Source organism: Jaculus jaculus, chromosome X (genome assembly GCF_020740685.1).
Source record: "Jaculus jaculus isolate mJacJac1 chromosome X, mJacJac1.mat.Y.cur, whole genome shotgun sequence".
NCBI classification, from domain to species: domain Eukaryota; kingdom Metazoa; phylum Chordata; class Mammalia; order Rodentia; family Dipodidae; genus Jaculus; species Jaculus jaculus.
Window position 1 is genome coordinate 28,457,728 of NC_059125.1, and position 13,534 is coordinate 28,471,261.

The 13,534-nt window shown below is 40.9% G+C and overlaps 1 protein-coding gene across 6 annotated transcripts in view; it reads right to left on the bottom strand.

Moving 5' to 3' along the window:
• Zfx (zinc finger protein X-linked) overlaps positions 1-13,534 on the bottom strand; it is a 185,597-nt gene that overhangs the window by 42,407 nt on the left and 129,656 nt on the right. For all 6 annotated transcript variants that reach the window (XM_045140130.1, XM_045140129.1, XM_045140133.1 and 3 more), the window contains one exon: positions 3,583-3,649. The gene's annotated coding sequence lies outside the window, so the exon portion shown is untranslated. The remainder of the gene's footprint in view (positions 1-3,582; positions 3,650-13,534) is intronic.

A 13,534-nucleotide genomic window follows, 5' to 3' on the forward strand; every position in this document is an offset into this window, starting at 1 on the left:
AATCCTGTCACAGTAAGATACCTCCTTGTACTGAAAAAAAAGAAAAAAGAAAAAAGAAAAAAAAAAAAAAAAACCTTCCTGATAGACATTAAAACTTTGAGGGCTTGGGCTGGAGAGATGGCTTAGCGGTTAAGTGCTTGCCTGTGAAGCCTAAGAACCCCAGTTCAAGGCTCGATTCCCCAGGACCCATGTTAGCCAGATGCACAAGGGGGCGCACGTGTCTGGAGTTCGTTTGCAGTGGCTGGAAGCCCTGGCACACCCATTCTCTCTCTCTCTCTCTCTCTCTCTCTCACTCACTCTCACTCTCACTCTCTCTGTCACTCTCAAATAAATAAAACTGAAACAAAAAAAATTGAGGGCTTTTTGCCTGTTTTTATTTCTTTTAAAAATACTTTAAAATATTTTTATTTATTTGTAAACAGAGAGTTGGATTGGAGGTGTACACCAGGGCCTTCAGCTGCTGTAATTGGGCACTAGATGCATGTGCCACTTTATGCATCTGGTTTTGTGTGAGTACTGGGGAATTGAGGTTGGATTTTTGGCTTTGCAGGCAAGCACCTTAACTACTAAATCCCTCCAGCCCAATTTTTATTTTTATTTGTTTTAATATTTATGTATTTACTTATTTACTTATTGATTTGAGAGACAGAGAGAGAAGGGGGCAGAGAGATAATGGGCATGCCAGGGCCACTAGCCACTGCAAGCAAACCTGCATGTACCACCTGGTGCATCTGGCTAACATGGGTCCTGGGGAATCAAACCTGGGTCCTTTGGTTTTGCAGGCAAACATCTTAACTGCTAAGCAATCCCTCCAGCCGCTGTTTTTACTTTTTAAAACAAGCTCTCACTATATATTAGCTAAGAATGGCCTTGAACCCGCAATAACCCTCCTGTCTCAGCCTCTCAAGTACTGGAACCACAGGTGTGAACTATCAAACTCACTTCCTTATATTTTTAGATTAATATACTCTCAAATTTATATTACATTATTCAAACTGATGAGTCTGCTTAATTTTCTAGTAACTAATTGTAAAAATCATATTGCAGCTTTATGGATTTTTAAGTATTTTAAAAATTCATAAACTTGAGAGCTGGGCATGGTAGCACAGGCCTTTAATCCTACTATTCGACAGGCAGAGGTAGGATGATCCCAGGAATTCAAGGCCACCCTGAGACTACATAGTGAATTCCAGGTCAGCCTGAGCTAGAGCAAGACCCTATCTCAAAAAACAAAGCCGGGCGTGGTGGCGCATGCCTTCAGTCCCAGCACTCCACTTGGGAGGCAGAGGTAGGAGGATCACAGAAAGTTCAGGGCCACCCTAAGACTACACAGTGAATTCCAGGTCAGCCTGAGCTAGAGTTAGACCCTACCTCGAGAAAAAAAAAAAAATCATAAACTATAAGGCTGGGGATATAGCTCAGTGAGAGAGCTTGCCTAGCATGCACAAAACTCTGGATGTGATTCCCCAACACCACAAAAAATACAACTATGAGCTTTCCTCAATATGTTGTTTTGCCAGATTGCCAATACTGCAACTTGACTGACACTGGCCCTACCCTATACCTTGCCACATGCACATGATTTTTTTCAGTACAAGGAGGTATCTTACTGTGACAGGATTAAAAGGAGGGAACATTTTCTTAATTGGTATAGCTACTGGTCCACTGGTAGGTTGCCCATTCTCTGGTTGATAACCCCCATCCATGGTCATGCAAACATCCCTAACCAAACTCAGTGGGTCACAAAAGAAATATGGTACATTAGTCAATGAGATTCTGTAAATGCAATACCAATACTAACAATGCATAATATTAACACTGGCAGGAATATATCATTGAGCCTTTTCACAACTAGAACTTTTGTTTTTTACAATTGGCAGAACTGTGGAGTGCTTCTACATTGATCTTTTATTAATGCAATTACCAGTTTATTTTGCACATGTAACTTAACAAATCTGAGCCCCTTAACAAACAGACTGGATTTGCCACACACCTGCTTCTCACAAGACCAGCAATAGGCATGCTGCTCCACATATCAGCAGACAGTTTAAAATTTCATGGTCATTACCTGAAACAAAGCAAGGAACCCCCTATGGGGAGGGGGGCAGCAAGTGGCTGGAGGCCCTGGTACACCCATTCTTTGTCTACTCTCTCTGATTTCAAGTAAATATAGATATTAAAAATTAAAATTATTCCATCTTCCTATTAAGATTTTATTACAACTCAGATGGGTGTGGAGGCTCATACCTTTAATCCCAACACTTGGGAGGCAGAGGTAGGAGGGAGTTCGAGGCCACCCTGAGAATACATAATGAATTCCAGGTCAGCCTGCGCTAGAGTGAGACCCTACTTTGAAAAACCAAATAAATAAATAAATAAATAAATAAAAAGATTTTATTACAACTGAAGTGGATATAAAATCAGGAAAAGAACAATTTGAAAAAAATTTATTAAAAATACAGATGAGGCCAGGCGTGGTGGCGCACGCCTTTAATCCCAGCACTTGGGAGGCAGAGGTAGGAGGATCGCCGTGAGTTCGAGGCCACCCTGAGACTACATAGTGAATTCCAGGTCAGCCTGAGCCAGAGTGAGACCCTACCTCGAAAAACCAAAAAAAAAAAAAATACAGATGAGTTACTAGCACCATGTAAGAAAAAAGTAATTTTATTATTTTAATATTTATTTCTATTTTCATTTGATTTATATATTATTTACTTACTGTTTATATTTTTATTTTAAATTAGTTTTAATTTATCTATTAATTAACTTATTAACTAAATTGCTAAATCATCAAAGAAAGCGCAGGGGGGCGTACACTTTTAATCCCAGCACTTGGGAGGCAGAAGTAGGAGGATTGCCGTGAGTGCAAGGCCACCCTAAAATTACATAGTAAATTTCAGGTAAGCCTGAGCTAGAGTGAAACCCTACCTTTAAAAAATCAAAATAAGCCGGGTGTGGTGGCGCACGCCTTTAATCCCAGCACTTGGGAGGCAGAGGTAGGAGGATCGCCGTGAGTTCGAGGCCACCCTGAGACTCCATAGTGAATTCCAGGTCAGCCTGGGCTAGAGTGAAACCTTACCTCAAAAAACCAAAAAAAAAAATAAATAAATAAAAATAAAAAATAAATAAATAAATAAAAAATCAAAATAGAGCTGGAGAAATGGCTTAGCAGTGAAGCGCTTCCCTGTGAAGCCTAAGGACCCCAATTCAAGGCTCAACTCCGCAGGACCCATGTTAGCTAGATGCACAAGGGGGCGCACATGTCTGGAGTTCGTTTGCAGTGGCTGGAGGCCCTACCACGCCCATTCTCTCTCCCTCTCTCTATCTGCCTCTTTCTCTCTCTGTCTGTCGCTCTCAAATAAATAACAATTTTTTTTTAAAAAAGTCAAAATAAATAAATGTCATCCAAGAAACTTATACCTTGAAAATTTGTACTTTTCTACGAAAATTCATTTTGTGTTAATTCAAAAAAGAAAAAACTCAAAACAAATACATCCCTCTACTCACAAAAGACAACAAGGACAGTTTTACAGATGTATTCTATGTAACTTTCAATAATCAGATCATTTATATTAAACTGACCTGTTTCAAAAAAGAGGGAATGCTCCCCGATTCATCTTATGAGGTTACTGGGTACAATAGTGCACACCTGTAGAGAAGAGAAAACACATACAATTAATATGATAATGTTTCCATATTATCTATAACTCTTTCAGACTTGATAGTTTTATCCTTTCTTGTACATATACACAAAGAAAATAGAAGCAAAAGAAAATGTTAGGGTGTACCTTAAAGTTTACATTCAGAGTCTTACTACAGATTGCTTTTTACTCAAATCTGTTCAGTTGTTCCTAACAAAACTGTTCTATGCCAGCAAGTTTTGGTGATGCTACATTTCTTAAAATGTTTTATCTGTGAGATTGGGATTTAGCTTTCAGCTCAGACACCTATTTAGCATTTTCTTCTCTTGCACTGTACGGCCACTACGGAAATGGCTTGGTGGATTAAAAGCACTTACTGCACAAGCATGAGGACCCAAGTTCAATCCTGGACAAGAAAGAAAATAAAAAAGGTTGAGCGTTACCACACACACCTAAAACCCCAGCAACAAGGGGGAGGTGGAGAAAGGATCACTGAGACTTGTTGACCAGCCAGTCTACCCCAAAAATGCCAAGCTCCAGGTTCAGTGAAAGACTGTCTCAAGAAAATAGAGCAGGGCTGGCAAGTTGGCTTAGCAGTTATGGTGCTTACCAAAGCCAAAGGACCCAGGTTCAATTCCCTAGTACCCACATAAGCCAGATGCATAAGATGGCCCATGCATCTGGAGTTCCTTTGCAGTGGCTAGAGGTCCTGGCATGCCCATTCTTTCTTTCTATCCCCATTTTTTTTCTCTCTCTCAAATAAATTAATAAAATATTTGCAAAAAAGAAAATAAAGCAGAAAGGCTGGGTGTGGTGGTAGCACATCTGCACTCGGGAGGCTGAGGTAGAAGGACTACCATGAATTAGAGGCTAGTCTGAACTTGAGTGAGTTCCAGGTCAGCCTGGGCTACAGTGAGAAAGAAAGCATAAGAGCAGTAGAGGGCACCTGATGTCCTCCTCTGGCCTCCACATCCATGTACACACACTGCATGCATCTTCACCCACATATATACCACATGCACACAAAACATACCACACACAACAACAACAATGCACATACTTTTTAAAGTGATGACAAAACTAAAAGCCTTGACCACATTTGTGCTTACAAGGACCTGGACATCTGACTATATGACATCAATTTGAAGCTTTGGCTGTGATTTTACAAATGTTAAAATGTAGAGAGGAAAGTAGATTTCAGAATCTGTGAAAGTCATGAGAGCTCATCAGCATTGTATGATCAATTCCTTATGCTCCTAATATAAAAACTACATTGAAATTAAAAGACCAAGTGTTTAGCTCCGTGACAGAGGATTTATCATTCTCAAGGACCTGGGTTTAAAATCCCTAGCACCATCAAAAAAGAAAAAGGAAAAAAAAAAAAAGGGCTGGAAAGATGGCTTAGTACTTAAGGTACTTGCCTGTGAAGGCTAAGGACTCATGTTCAACTCCCCAAGTCCCACGTAAGCCAGACACACAAGATGGCATGACACAAGTGCACAGGGTTACACATGCATACAAGATAAGACGTGTCTGGAGTTTGACTGCATCGACTGGAAGCCTTGGTGCACCAATGCTCTCCCTCCCTCTCTCCAAACCCCTCTCACATAAAAGAAGGTCATTCTGTTCATTTAAAGAATAAGCAATAAAGGACAATACCAATAGGAGAACCTTTGGTTCTTTGGAGGCAAGATCTCACTCTAGCCCCAGACCTGGAACTCACTCTGAACTCATGGCAATCCTTCTACCTTGACTTCTGGAGTGTCTAGTTACACATACTTGTAATCCCACCTACTCAGGAGGCTGAGGAATGTAAATCTGAATATTTAGACCAGCCTGGGATAAAGAGTGAGTACAAGGACAGATTGGGCAAGTTATGAGACAACATCTCAAAAAAAATTAATTAAGACTGAGGGGCTGGGGTAACTAGTGGAGTGGCTGAATTGATAAAGAGTTTTTACCAGTTGTGCCAAGCATGCAAAGTCCTGGGTTCAATTCCCATAACCACATAAAACTAGCCATGGTAGTGCACAACTGTATTCCCAGCACCAGAGAGAGAGCAAAAGAAAAAAGGGCTGGGAATATAGCTAAATCAGTAAAATACTTTCCTCACAAGCATGAGAGACCTGAGCTCTAGTCCCAGCATCCATGTAAAATGAAGACAGATCATGGTGGAGTGTGCCTGTAATACTAGTGCTGGGGATCAAAAGCCAGCCAGTCTAGTTTAACTGCTGAGCTCTAGGCCAATGGGACATCTCATGCGGGGGGGGGGGGGGGGGGGGGGGTAAAAAGAACTAGAGAAGGGCTGGGAAGATGGCTCAACAGTTAAAGGTTATTGCCTGCCAAACTGACCATCTGGTGTTCTTTTACATCAAGAGGTCCTGGCACGCATGTGTGCATACAAACATAGATGATTGATTGATTGATTGATTGATTGATTGATTGATTAATTAAAAAAAAAAACTGCCAGGTGTGTTGTGCACGCCTTTAATCCTAGCATTTGAGAGACACAGGTAGGAGGACTGCCCGGCATTCAAGGTTACCCTGAGACTACATAGTGAATTCCAGGTCAGCCTGAGCTAGAGTGAAACCCTACTTTGAAAAACAAAAACAACAACAACGAAAAAAAAAAAAATTAAAGAGCTAGAGATACAGGTTAATGGTGTAACTGGCATAGCTATGCAAGGTACCACTTAGGTCAATCCCAACACCATAAAAAAGAGAAATATAACCAAACTAAAAGAAAATCCTATTCACACTGACAACAAAATTACAAGCCAATGTTAGTGCTGCAGATAGGATAGAAGTAAATTCAATAAAAATCCAACCATTTTCATAGAATATACAGCTAAAATAATCCTGAAAAAAATAATTATAGTGGATAGGGGGATGGCTCAGCAATCAAAGGTGCTTACCTGCAAAGCCTGCTAGCCCAGGTATGATTTCCTAGCACCCACATAAAGAGGCTCATGCATCTGGAGTTTATTTACAGTGGCAAGAGGCCCTGGTACATCCATATTTTCTTCCTCCCTCCATCTCACTCAGCAAACAAATAAAAATGTAAGATTTAATTACAATGCTATCATTAAGTCTAGGTGGCATAGACTCAGCCAGAACAGAGAAACTAGAAACAGATGTGTGAATGTGGAAATATATACCTCAGGAGTTGGGAAGGTTTTGATAAACCCATATGAAAAAGATAAATGAGATCCTTACATCACATGCTAGAGAAAACTCCTGATGAACTGATAATCTAAGTCTGGCAAAGCATAGTATTATTATTACTTTGGAATAAATTAATTTCTTGAAGACACAGGAAACCAAGGTGTAAGTAAAAAATACCAATAAGGTGGCTTCCTTTCACATCAAGAACTCCTATATTAAAAAAAAAAAAAAGTTTCGTAAACAAAGCTGTAAGGTAATTCACAGACTAGGGAAGTATTTTCTTTTTCTTTTCTGGTTTTTTTTTTTGGTTTTTTTTTTGTTGTTGTTGTTGTTTTTTTTTTGAGGTAGGGTCTCACTCTAGCCCAGGCTAACCTGGAATTCACTATGTAGTCTCAGGCTGGCCTTGAACTCATAACAATCCTCATACCTTTGCCTCCTAAATGCTGCAATTAAGGGCATGCAGCGCCATGCCTGGCAAGGAAAGTATTTTCAGCATATCCAACATAAAAAAGCCTAAGAATATATGTAACCAATTCACATAAAACTCAAATGACCATGTGTATGGGGGGGGTTAACCTGAACAGTAACCTAAGAAATGCAATATAAAAACAAACAAGGAGATTGCATTTAGACCCAACAGATGGGGGGAAATTGCAAAAATCTAATCTTTTGGTAGTGATCTGGAAAACAGGCTAATACACAGCTGGTGGGAGTGTCAAATGAAATACAATTTGGCATTTTGGCAATTTCCAATAAAACTGACAATGCAGCAAAAAGGTTATTTCTACCATAATCCTGAGAGAGAGCTGTTTTAAGATGTTCACAAGAACACTGTTTGAAATTGCTGAAAACTGCAAAATGCCTACCAGCCCCTCTGTAGGAATATTTTAAAAATCACAGTATAGTCATACATTAAAACAATGTGATATTGGTAGATTACTTGCCTACCATTTGTGAAGACCTGGCTCCAATCCCCAGCACTGTCCTCCTCCCAAAAACAGTAGTATGAATGAACTAGGCCAGTAGCTTTCAAACCTTTGATATATGGACCCCTTTAATCTTCCAAATATTTAGAACCACGGAAAGTTTTTTTTTTAATGGGGGCTCATATTTATAAATATTTATATTAAAATTGAAACAGAGGGGCTGGAGAGATGGCTAAGCAGTTAAGGCACTTGTCTGCAAAGCCTAAGGAACCAGGTTTGATTCCCCCGGACCCATGTAGGCCAGATGCCCAAGGTAGTGCATACATCTAAAGTTTGTTTACAGAGGCAAGAGGCCCTGGTGTGCCCATTTCCTCTCTTTCTCTCTCTCTCTAAGAAATAAAAAAGAGAAAAGAAAAAGGGCTGGAGGGATGGTTCGAACCATAAGGATCTGGGTTCAATTCTCCAGTAACCATGTAAAGTCAGGTGCACAAGGTGGCACATGTAATCTGAAGTTCATTTGCAGTGGCTGGAGGCCATAGTGTGCCCATTTTTTTTCTCTTCTCTCTCTGTTCTTTCTCTCTCTCTCTTCCTCTCAATAAAGTATTTTTTTAATAAAACTGGGGAGCTGCCAGGCATGGTGGTGCACGCCTTTAATCCTAGCACTCAGGAGGCAGAGATAGGAGGATCGCCCTGAGTTTGAGGCCACCCTGAGACTACATAGTGAATTCCAGGTCAGCCTGAGCTAGAGTGAGACCCTACCTAGAAAAACCAAAACAAGAAAAAATTGGAGAGCTGGAGACATGGCTCAGCAGTTAAAGACGCTTGCTGGCAAAGCCTTATGATCTGGGTTCAATTCTCCAGTACCTACATAAGACCAGATGCAAAGTGACACATATGCCTGGAGTTTGTTTGCACCAGAGCGCCTGGCGCACCCATTCTCCTTCATTCTCTCTCACTGTCTCTTATATTATATAAATATTTATTAAATATTATATAAATATTTATTGTTATTACAAAAACTTGAGTGCCAGGAGCTGTAGGCCAGGGGGGCCCCTGTCGCCCTTAAAACATTATAGGCAATGGCCAAGGCTCTTGGTTAGACCCTACTGCTGTAGAATAAACATGCTTGGGCTGCTGATCATTGAGAAATCAAGCTGGGGCTAAGCTGAAAACCTCCTCCCTGTTGACTAGCTGTCAGGATGCTATAAAGAGCTATGTAGCCTGTTGGGGGAGAAAGTCATCAATGATCTTAACCAGCAGTGGACCCTGCAAGCTTTAGGGCTAGCCAGCCAGGCCAAGTGTACCAACTGGTGAAATGGTGGCAACCAACTGCCCCTTTGATTCAACTTGAGGCCTGTTCCACAGCAGGAAATACCTACCTGGTAAACAACTGGGGGGGGGGGGGTGCAACCTAAACAATGACCTATGACTGGGGAAGTCATAAGCCCTAAAGAGGAAACAACTGGTTTTCTGAATAAATGGAAATATTATGTCCACCAAACTGCCCTGTAAATACTTATTTTTATGCCCATGTATTAGTGCTACTCTCACTCTTGGTTTGAGAAGCTTCTCTTTTCAAATGGTGGTGTCCACTGCGGTTAGTCAAAACTCACCACTGTGCTCAGAAGTGACAGTAGAGTTGTCAGCACTGAGACAGCTCTATCACACCCCATTAGGACCACTGTAGAAGAGGTGGTAGAAAGAATGTAAGAGCAAAAGGAAGGGGAAGAGTGCTTACAATGATGTCATGTAGATACAAGTGCCCTTGATATTCATGACCTCTCAGTTGCTGATGCTACCTATACAAAAGTTTGATAAAAGAAATAAGGATGACATCAAGATACAAGAGACTAGTTAGAATGAAGGTATTCTGTGGAGGGAGGATTTGGGAAAGGAGGAAAAGAGGTTGTAGGAGGGGGTTATGATCTTGGCATATTTTTATTTCTGGAAGTTGTCAATAAAGGTTTTCTTTTTAATTTTACTTTTCTGGGCTGGTGAGATTGCTTAGTGGTTAAGGCACTTGCCTGCAAAGAAGCCTAAGCACCCATATTAGACTCTCCAGATGATCCCACTTAAGCCAGACACATAAAATGTGAGGCAAGCAGAAGGTTATACATACCCACTAGGTGTTTCAAGTGTCTGGAGTTCCAGTGTAGTGGCTGAGGCCCTGGTGTGCCAGTTCTGTCTCTCTAAAATATTTTTAAATACTTTTCTTTAAGTAAAATACAGTTTTAAGATTACCTGAATTGGACTGGGGAGATAAATAGTGATTAAAGGCACTTGTTTGCAAAGCCTGACAGGCTAGAATTCAAGTCCCCAGTATTGTCCTACAGCTTCCAGAAAATTCTCGTCTTTTCCTCCCAATCTCATGGGAAGCATGCTGCTATTACAGAAGTCTGTCAAGGCTTCCTCTGCTTTTTACATGGGGTCTGAGGCTAGAACTTGGGTAATCGGGCTTAAACCAAGAGTTCTTTATCAACTGAGACATCTCCTAAGCCCCAGATTACCTGTATTTGATAAAATGTTTGGAAAAACAATTTGACAGGAATAAAAACGGGGTTGGCCCTATTCTAATCAGATAAAGTGTGAAGATTGAGGTTGCCCAGCACTTAGATTTGACCTGTTAACCTAACAAGATAGGTGTTCCTTAATATGAATATCCCTTGGTCAAAGAACACAATGATAGATAACTAAATTCGAATACTTGGAAACTATTCAACTACACCAAATTTACTACACACAATAATTGAGATGATTGAAGATAACTGCTTAGGGACAAAGCCAATGAGATCCTGGTTCTACATTCAGTTAATAACGCAAAAATAGAAACATATGATTAAAATATAACATTAAATACTAAATTAAAGATGTACATTAGGAGCTGGAGAGACGGCTCAGGAGTTAGGGCACTTTCCTGCTACGCCTAAGGACCCAGGTTCAATTCCCCTGTACCCATATAAAACAAGATGCATAAGATGGTTCCCCAGTAACTAAGTAAAGGCCCAAGGTACTGCATGGGTTTGGAGTTTGTTTGTAGTGGCTAGAGGCCCTGACATGCCCATGCACACATTATTCTATGGGGCAAAGACTAAGCCTGGAAAAATAATAGTGCCATTAATAGAAAGAAAATAGGAAGTAGGAGCTGTTTTAGGAGATCTGTGTTTTTTTTTAATGATTATGCTGTAAATAATACTGGGCACCATCAACTATGTTAAGATTAATAGCACTTGGGAGGCAGAGGTAGGAGGATCACCGTGAGTTCCAGGCCATCCTGAGACTACGCAGTAAAGTCCAGGTCAGCCTGGGCTAGAGCAAGACCTATCTCAATAAAAAAAAAAAAAAAAGTATCATTAACAGAGTTCCCTCCCAAAGGAGGAGACAAGTTAGGGTGCAGGCCACCACAAGGTGAGAGGGAGGACGAACCTTACTTAGAAAACAGCAAAAAGCCAAAAAACAAAGCCTACATAAAATAGAAAGGAGGGAAATTCAAGTATCGTTAGATAACCGCTTTTCTGCTAAACAGTCAGGGAATCCCAGCCTGCGTGCCTCTGTTGCCAACACTGTGGAAACTGAGAGGCAGGATAGTGAACTTGAGGCCAGCCAGATTATACAATACCCCATCACAAAACATAGAAACAATCTTTGCTGAGAGTGAAGGATTAGGGACCAATTAATGAGTTAAAAAAATAGGAGCTGGAGAGATGGTTTAGCCTAAGGACCCAGGTTCAATTCCCCAGTACCCACATAAGCCAGTGGCACAAGGTGGCACGTACATCTGGAGTTTTGTCTGCAGTGGCTGGAACCCCTAGCATGCCCATTCTCTCTCTCTGCCTCTCTCTCTAATAAACAAAAATAAATAAAATATTTTTAAAGTAGGAGCCAGAAGCCGGGAATGGAGGTGCACACCTTTAATCCCAACACTCAGGAGGCAAAGGTAGAAGGATCACCACGAGTTTCAGGCCACCCTGAGACTACATAGTGAATTCCAGGTCAGCCTAGACTAGAAAGAGACACTACCTCAAAAAACCAGTAATAATAATAATAATAATTGAAAAATTTAAAAAGTAACATCTTAGAGTAAGACCCTACCTCAAAAAAGCAAAAAAATAGTAACATCTCAAGCCTATTCTCCAGTACCCAAGTAAAGGCAAATGCACAAAGTGACCCATGCATCTGGAGTTGGTCTGCAGCAGCTAGAGACCCTGCTGTGCACGCAATACATGCCTGCAAAGCCAAAGGATCAAGGTTTGATTCCCTAGGACCCACAGAAGCCAGGTGTGCAAAGTATTGCATGCATCTGGAGTTTGCAGTGGCTAGAAGCCCTGGCACAAACCTTTCTTTCTTTTCTCTTCTTTTCTATCTATTTATCTCCTGCCTTCTCCTTCTTTCTCAAATAATTTAAAAATATTTAAAGCAATATCCCATTTATCCAAGATGGATAAAATGTTAATACTTTTCAGGTAAATAAGAATTTTCTATGTAACCATTTCTGGTAGAAACTATACACTTACCTACATTCCTAATTGTTAAGACTAATGTAATCTTTTTGTTTTACTTTGTTTTTTTCGAGGTAGGGTCTCATGCTGGCCCAGACTGACCTGGAACTCACTCTGTAGTCTCAGGCTGGCCTTAAACTCACAGTGATCCTCCTATCTCTGCCTCCCAAGTGCTGGGATTAAAGGTGAGTGCTGGGATTAAAGGCGCATGCCACTGCACCTGGCTAAAACTAATGCAATCTCAATCTTGGAACATTTACTGTTGCTATATAACTTTATAAAGAACTGTTACTTCAAGATTTTCTTTTCTGGGCGTGGTGGCACATGGCTTTAATCCCAGCACTCAGGAGGCAGAGGTAGGAGGATCCCTGTGAGGCCACCCTGAGACTAAATTGTGAATTTCAGGTCAGTCTGAGCTAGAGTGAGACCCTACCTCAAAAAACAAAACTAACAAACAAGCAACTTTAGGAAAAAAAAACATTTTTGGGAAGAGCCTCCTTAAATTCTCCCTGTCCTTCCACTCCTCTCACAGAGCACCACTATTATGACCTGTTTCAGTGGAAGAGTGGAAAAACAAAGTGAATACCTACATTAACCCATAGTTTTGTATCATAAAATTCTAGGAAACATATCTCCTTACATGTACATCTGGATTAGTATTAACAACAACAAAAAAAAAAAAAAAATTCAGGAAGCTTGGCTTAGTTACCCTCTCAAATAAAAGCAGTGGCTACTTTCATGAGGGGGAAGAACACATTGCAAAGGGCTCAAGGACACTTGGGGGGAGCTGTGGGTTTTTTATGTAAAATATATGATGTGTGTGGTGTAAGCTCTGTGTGCAGACATGCTTAAGTCAGAGAACTTAAAGACCCCCCCACTTTGCTCTGCCAGTTCCTTGAATTTATTTTTGATAAGAGAAAGTAAAAGGTAGAGAGAGAATCAGCACTCCAGGACCTCTAGCTACTGCAAAGGAACTCTAGACACATACACAACCTTGAGCATCTGGCTTATGTGGGTATTGAGGAATCAAACCTGGGTCCCTAGGCTTCACAGGCAAGCGCCTTAACCACTAAGCCATTTCTCTAGCCCTGCCTGTTTCCTTAAAATGAGTCTCTCAACACATCAAGTAACAGTTTTCAGCCCTCTTTGCTCATCTCCTCCCAACAGGACTGTGTTTAACAGGCATGGGTAGCCCCGGCCAGCCATTTAGAAGGCTGCAGGAGAATGGAACTCGGACAGTCTCAGGACCTTATGCTCTCAGGACCTTACGCTAGCACAGCCAAGAGCTCTTCACGGTTCATGGCTA